Raw genomic sequence first — 8,075 nt, forward strand, 5'->3', positions numbered from 1 at the left:
GGAACTACAAAACAAAATCCCTTTTTTTGGTAGATAAAAATAGAGGAAAGAGAGAAAGGAATTTACCTCTTTTTGGTGAAGTTGAAAGAGAGGATTAGAAGACCTACAAAACAAAACAAAAAGTTGAGAAAAGAATTAGTGATACAAAACCCTAAAAGAGTGAATAGCATGGATACACAAGGAGGTTTATCCTTCAACACACACACACCAATTTAACAACCAAGAGGAGAGGGGAGGGGAGGGGAGGGAGGGCAAAGAAGGAGGTGGAGAAGAGCTTGGGAGAGAGAAAAAATCGGCAAAACAAATGAGAAAGCAAAAAACAAGAAAAATTCTCATAATTACACACACAAACATTTTACATCACATGTACATGTAGCCAAGAGGAGATGGGAGTGAGGGAAAAGGAGGTATACCTGGCGAGGAAGCAAAACACATGCACACGAAAAAAAATGCAGAAAAAAGAGAAGTTCTGTTTTACTCTAAAAACCTGTGCCGTCGATATATGCATCGACAAAAGCGTGGAAAAAAGCATCGAAATAAGCATGGAAAAGTGCATCAAAAAGCGCATGGAAAATAGCGTGGAAATAAGAGTCGAAAAAATAAAATTTCCACGTTCTTTTCGATGGTTATTTCGACGACCTTTTCGACGCTTATTTCGACGATCGCTACTTTTCATTCAAATTCAAAATCTTTCGAGATCTTTCTCAAAAAATAAGCATTTGTTCCCATTTTGCAAATCAATATGGAAACCATGGACAACGTCACACCCTCAAATTTTGTTGATTTAGAGGAGAAGACACTTTGCCCATGTACTCACTGCAAATACCAAGTGGCTCAATATTGACGAATTTGCAATGATCATACAAAAAAATGGAAAATATTTTCGGTGGAGCGATTGGAACATCTAATTAGTGGCAATGCGCACATCAACAATAACGAACCAGTGGATATCCGGCCTGAACGATGGAGACCAACAAGAGTAGCCACACACAAACGAGATGATCCAACAACTCGAGGAACTTGAGGCGGATTCGGAGAAAATACTAGAACGTGACATGGATGACATGATAAATGCCTTACATGATGGAACAAAAGATCGAGGTTTGGAACACGAAGACATAGAAGAAAACACACGACGTGTGGAATACGCTTCCCAAGAAGAGAAACAACTATGTAGGCTTGCTCGTCTTCCACTATATCATGGAGTACATGTGTTTGTTTTACACATTTGCCTATCCATATTGAACTTGCAATCGAGTTTTGGATGGTCTGGTACGAGCGTATCAAAACTTTTTGTGTAAGTGATGATATCATATGCAATTAGTGAGTTATGTACCTTTATATGCATTTTCTTAGCCTCACTATTTTGTGTAACAGCTTATTGAAACATCAAATATTGCTAGAAGATAATGAGATGCCAGTGGACCGTAGTCAAGCAAAAGCAATGTTGCACTCGATTGGCATGGACTACAACACACATGATGCTTGTCCAAATGATTGTATTCTTTTTATCGATAAGAATATAACAATGCAGTATAATGTTTGTATTGTGGTACATTGCGATATAAACAAGATGTGCAAGGAGAAAGGGTACCAGCAAAAGTTTTACGACACTTTTCCATCATCCCTCGGATTAAAACAATGTTCAAGTGCAAATCCATTGCAGGATTGATGACTTGGCACCATAACACTAGGTCCACGGATGGTGTTATGCATGTGCCCACAGCTTCCCCTACATGGAAGAACATTGAAGAGAAGTGGGTAGCCTTTCAGGAGGAGGCTCGCCATATTCGACTCGGACTAGCGATGGATGGAGTGAATTCATTTGGTCTACAAAGTTCATCATGGAGTACATGTCCTGTTTGTCTAGTTAACTATAATCTTCCACCATGGCTAGTGATGATAAAAAAGAACATCTTTTATTGTCTTGATAGTTCTTGGAAAGTACAAGGTGAAGAACATGGATGTGTATTTAGCCCCTTTAGTTGAGGAGCTTCGTGTTCTATGGGAGGGCATTGAAGTTCATGATATTTCCAAGAGGTTTGGACAATGTGCACTAACATTGAGAGGAATACTTATGTGGAGTATTGGCGTGGCTATGGAGAGTGCTCAGGTAATACTGTAACTTGTTAACGTATTATGTTAAGTCATGATTGTCATCCAAACTTACTTGCTACAATCTTTTTTGATGTTCTACAGGGCTTTGAGTGTTAGGGTACAATGGATGTCCATTATGTGGGCCGCAACTTGAGGCTCGATACTCAAAGTCTATGAAGAAGATAGTATACGAGGGCCACAAGAAGTATCTCGGAGTGGACCATCCTTTGCGTGAGGGATTTCTAGGGAGATCTCCTCGCATATGGAAGAGCAGTGATTGGAGGACCTTATGGGAGCTAGATCCAACTTGCAAATTTATCGGAGGTTGGTGCGTTAGAATCCTCTCATCAAGATCTTTCCAATGATATGTTACATGATATAGTTTTGAGGTACTATGGGTAGAGTTATTCACGATCCCCCTTTTCATAATAGAATGATGACTTGGCATTTCTTAGAGGGCCCAAAAATGAGTCCACATTTTTCCTAATGAGAGAGAAAATGTCTAGAGGGAGGTAATTCAAAATTGAGATATTTTTGGACATAAAAATCCTCCTAGTGTCTAAAATGGTTTCCCCTGAAACAGAAATTCAAAAAGAACTTTTCAATGTGCAATTGGAATTAATTGAAAATAGGTAAAAAGGATCTTAGCCTAAGGGTCCAGATTTTCAGAAATTTTTGGATTATGGTCCAATGATATGATGAGATGTGGATATGGGTAGATGCGGGTGATGAGAACTGATGCAGATAAATGAGAAAAGATGTGATGAGATTGAACAAGTGCAACACTTAAGGGGTTTGGTGGAAGAAACACAAAGAGAACTGGAGCCAAACCCAAGAAAAATCAAAATTCCAGACACAATGTTTCCTACGCAAGTTCAGCCTCACAGGATCTATAAACCGTTAGCGATACCTAGTATCATTCGGGAAGAAAGTGGGGATAGGACATCAGGAAGTGGGCAAACACCCTTTTTGCTTGAAAGAATGTTTAGTGAGGGAATGCCTGACCCCATCGAAGAGGAAGTGATTCCATCTTCACCAGTCCCTAGTCAAGGGGCGATGTCTCGAAAAGTACCGTTGAATGTGTCTAAGCTAATGGATTTCATGTCCTCTGAAATCAGAACCACGATCATATCCAAATTATACGGAGATCCTGAGCTATTCTTAGCTCTTCGGGCATTTCTCAATGGAGAACTAAAGGCGGGGTTACCACAATTTGCAAATATGGATAGACCCGACACGCTTCAAGATGAGGAGGAACATTGGGATCTACAACCCAACCTAGATGAAAACTCGGTCGTGGAAATACCTGTTAACAAGTTGGGACAGTACTTTGAAGGTGACGAATCTAATGCCACCCTCCCCATTACTACCAAGGGATTAACTCTAAAGAGAATCCTTGATGGTGGTGCTGGAGTGGTGGTGCTGGAGTGAGCATTGTGACTAAAAACTGTTGGGAATCTATGGGGAGACCTCACCTCGAAGTCACAAACATAGTGGTTAAGATAGCAAACGGAACCATAGCTAAACCTATTGGAATGTTAAGGGACCTTAAGATCAAGGTCCTGGGATACAAGGTAAAACATACCTTCATTGTAATGGATTTCTCTAAGCATCCTATGTCATATCAAATGATCTTAGGACGTCCTTTCATGAGGGAAGCACAAATGGTGCATGATTGGTCGAAAAACCATGTCTACCTACAATTCCAGGACTCTGTCATTCGAGTTGATCTTGAGAATGGTCGTGCACATCCTTTAGGAAGCAAGGTTATCATTGATAATCGATCGGATACCACTATTCACTCTGCCCCATTAAGGTATTGCTATACATGCAAAAAAGAGACTGATGATGGGAAAGATTCTCCTTATATGGATGTCCTACCAGGTATGACTGAGTCGGATAACGTGGATTGGGTACACCTAGCAGCAACCATAGACACATGGGAAAATAGAGGCACAAGTTGGGTAACACCTGAGGGGCAAGATATGCCACCGTTAGTGCCAATAAACATGATAGGTGTTATGCACTTGACTCCTGATGGCGAGAAAGCAGCAGACTCCACTGACACTGAAAGCAGCGAAGACTCTGACCAATGCAACTCTGAGTATGAATCTCAAGAAGAAACTGACCCTGAGCCTGATGGGGGGGATGAATCAAATACTCGCCCAAATGTGGAAGCAATGTGCTCAAGGCCTAGGACGGTGACCTCCTGCAGTTCATCCGAAAGTGAGGGGGACACAAGTGAAAATCGACCAAGTGATTTCGAATCTGACAGAAACAAAAATCAAAAACTTGGTAAGAAGAAAACGAGACATAAGCGCCAACGCTATCGAGCTAATGTATGCACTGCAATAAACAAGGAGAGATCCACCGCATAATGGCTTAGTTATGTAGGAGCTATTGACGCTCATCGGAAGTTAGCGGATAATTGGAGACAATACCTCCAAAGTGTCATGTGGTGTATTCCGCAACCTCATGACGTCGCCCAATTAGAAATCGAAGAGAAGCCAAAACTAAGTCGTACTGCAAGAAGGCGGTAAAACCAAGAGTTAGCTCAACAACAAAAGGAGGCGGAATTAAAAGAAAAAAACCTGGCACAACAAGAACCAGTGGACTTACACCCCGCACCCGAGCATTTCAAATCATTCACCACAGGGGAACGTAAAGTGGTCTACACAAAAGCCCAACGAACGCCTACCAATGGGAGTAGCGGTGTCTACGATGGCCCTATGGTAGTTAAGGAGATAGACTTAGCAGATCCGAGTGAGGAGTCTAAACCAGTTTTTATTGCTCAAGACCTCACCTAGTTAGAGGAAGCTGTACTTAAGAAGCTTCTTAAAGAATTCAAGGACATATTTGCTTGGACATATCATGATATGAAGGGTGTTCCACCCTCGGTGGTGCAACACACGATTCCAATGATTAGCACTGCTAAACCACAGTCCAGCAACGTCCCTACGCAATGAATCCTAAGTACGCAAAGATTGTACAAGAGGAAATTGAAAAGCTTATAAAATGTGGATTCATATACCCTATTGAGCACTCAGAATGGGTTTCTCCGATAGTCATCGTACCAAAGAAGAATGGGAAACTCAGAGTGTGCGTTGATCTCAAAAAGGTTAATGCAGCCACCAGAAGGGATCATTACCCCTTGCCATATTCTGAACATGTGCTTGAAAGAGTGGCAGGCAAGGAGGCATATAGCTTTTTAGATGGGTACTCGGGTTACAATCAGATCCTAATTGCAGTCGAGGACCAAGTTAAAACAGCATTTATCATATCACGGAGTTTGGAGTGTTTGCCTTTCGCGTCATGGCTTTTGGCTTGACCAATGCACCTGCAACATTCCAACGATTGATAAACACGGCCTTTAAGGAATATCTAAGGGACTTCTGTGAAGCTTTCTTAGATGATCTTTGTGTTCATTCCTCTTGGGATGAGCACTTGATGTGTTTACGAAAAATATTTGAAAGGTGTAGATTATATCGCATCTCATTGAATCCTTTCAAATGCCAATTCTGGGTTAAACATGGAGTTATCTTAGGGCATATAGTGTCCAAAAATGGGATTTCCACTGACGAGAGTAAAATCAAGGTCATTCTGGAATTACCCCCACCCACCAACTATAAGGGAGTCCAACGCTTTATGGGACACGTTGGTTATTATCGAAGATTTATTCTATTCTTCACCGAGATAGCTCGACCATTGTATAAGCTTCTCATCGAGTTTATTTAGACCGAAGAATGTGACTGTGCCTATGAGCTATTAAAGAAGGCCTTGGCAAGTGCTCCAATCTTGCGAATGCCTAACTGGGATTTACTCTTCCATGTGCATATCGATGCATCAAACTTTGCTATTGGGTGTGTGTTAACTCAACCTGGAGAACACAAGCTAGACTACCCCATTAGCTTTGCCAGTCGCCAGTTGAACGATGCTGAGATGAACTACACCACTACGGAGCGAGAAGGGTTGGCAATGATATATGCAGTAAGGAAATTTCGTTATTACCTCCTTGCCACACCAAGTTTGTTTTCTATGTGGATCATCAAGCATTGTTGTATCTGGTAAACAAACCATGCTCCACAGGAAGAATCACACGATGGCTATTGATTCTTCTTGAGTTTGATTTCACTGTTGTTGTGAGACCTGGCAAAAAACATGTTATGGCTGATCATTTGTCTCGCATACCTAATGGTGAGGCTCCTACAGGGGTTGATGATGACTTACTTGACACTTCCCTGTTTATGGTGGAGACAATGCCTGAATGGAGTGAGAAGATTGTTAACTTTTTGGTTAATGGCTTTCCACCCAAGGAGCTTCGTAAAGATCTAGCTCGAAAGCTGATCAAAGAATGCGAACCCTATTGCCTGATAGCTGGGACTCTTTATAAAAGAGGAAAGGATGACGTTCTTAGGCGTTGTGCCTGAGAGAATGAGTATCTATACATTTTGCAAGAGGCACATATGGGCGTAGCAGGTGGTCACTTCTTAGGAGACTTAACTGCGCGAAAGATCTTACAATCAGGGTATTGGTGGCCCACTATGTTCCAAGATGCATCACTCTTTGTGAAGGGTTGCGATGAATGCCAACAATACAAGAAACCCCAGCGAAAAGATCAGATGCCCCTACATCATCCGATCAAAGTAAACCAACCATTTGAAAAGTGGGGTTTAGACTTTGTAGGTCCAATTAGCCCAGCGGGCCCGAAACACACAATCTCGCTATATTATTGTGGCCACTGACTATATGACCAAATGGGCTGAAGCGAAAGCGACACGTAAGGCAGATGCAAGGACAACAGCCAAGTTCCTCTTTGAAAATATAATCACGCGCTTCAGTTGTCCTTTTGAACTTGTGAGCGACAATGGTACGCATTTTATAAATGAAGTGATTAAGGAGCTCACAACAAATTTCATGATATCCCATCAGAAATCTACTCCTTACTATCCGCAAGCGAATGGCCAAGCCGAGAGTACCAACAAGACCTTAATCTCTGTTTTGACAAAGATAGTTGAAGCTCATCGCACGGATTGGGATCTAAAGCTTACAACAGCTTTATGGGCCTATCGTACTGCGTACAAAGTGGCTATTAATTGCACACCATTCAAAATGGTATATGGCCAAGAAGCCGTCATGCCGTGGGAATTTGTCATTCCTAGTCTTCGTGTTGCTACTCAAGAGGGTTGGGATGGTAATCCATTAGTAGAGCGTCTATATATCCTTGAGCGGCTAAACAAAGAAAGACAATTGGCTGTGTACAATGCCCTTGTGGAGAAGGATAGAAGGAAAAAATGGTTTGATCGCCACCTAAAGGACAAGGACATCAAGGTTGGGGATAAAGTCCTGATGTATGGAGTGCGAAACGAAAAGAAGAAGCTCAAATATGCTGGTAAGGGACCGTATAGAGTATGTGAAATTACCCCGCAAGGTACCATCAGAGTGGACTCTCGACGGAGTTGAAACCATTGGATTCCTTAATGGGAGTAAATTCAAAAGATACTATGACCCCCTAAGCCAAGAGGAGTTATATGCAATCCATCAAAAGAAGGCAGCTAAAGAACAAGCTGAGCTTAAGAAAATACAAGCGAGAGTTGAAGCCAAAGAACGTCAACAGCGTGCTAGGCGCCAACGAGAAGCCAACTTGGGAATTATGCAAGTATTTTTCAAGGAGGCAGAGGAGGATTCACTGGAATCTGACCCACCTCTAAGATACCCAATTGAGTTACAGAGTCCTTACGGGGAGGTGCTGTATAATGCATTATTGGATACAGGATCTCAACACAATTTGCTATCATATGGCGTGTGGTGTCAACTTGGAAAACCACCTTTATCCAAGAGTGCTATCCAAGTTCAAGGTATCAACAAGAAGAAAACCCCTGTCTCAGGAATTCTGCACACTCCGGTTGCCTATGATAAGGGGACTGTAATTCAAAGCTTTTTGGTTATGCCTGCTGGTACCATGGACGGCACTGTAATTT

Source organism: Cibotium barometz, chromosome 29 (assembly GCF_041138505.1).
Source record: "Cibotium barometz isolate CiBa-2024 chromosome 29, ASM4113850v1, whole genome shotgun sequence".
NCBI lineage: Eukaryota > Viridiplantae > Streptophyta > Polypodiopsida > Cyatheales > Cibotiaceae > Cibotium > Cibotium barometz.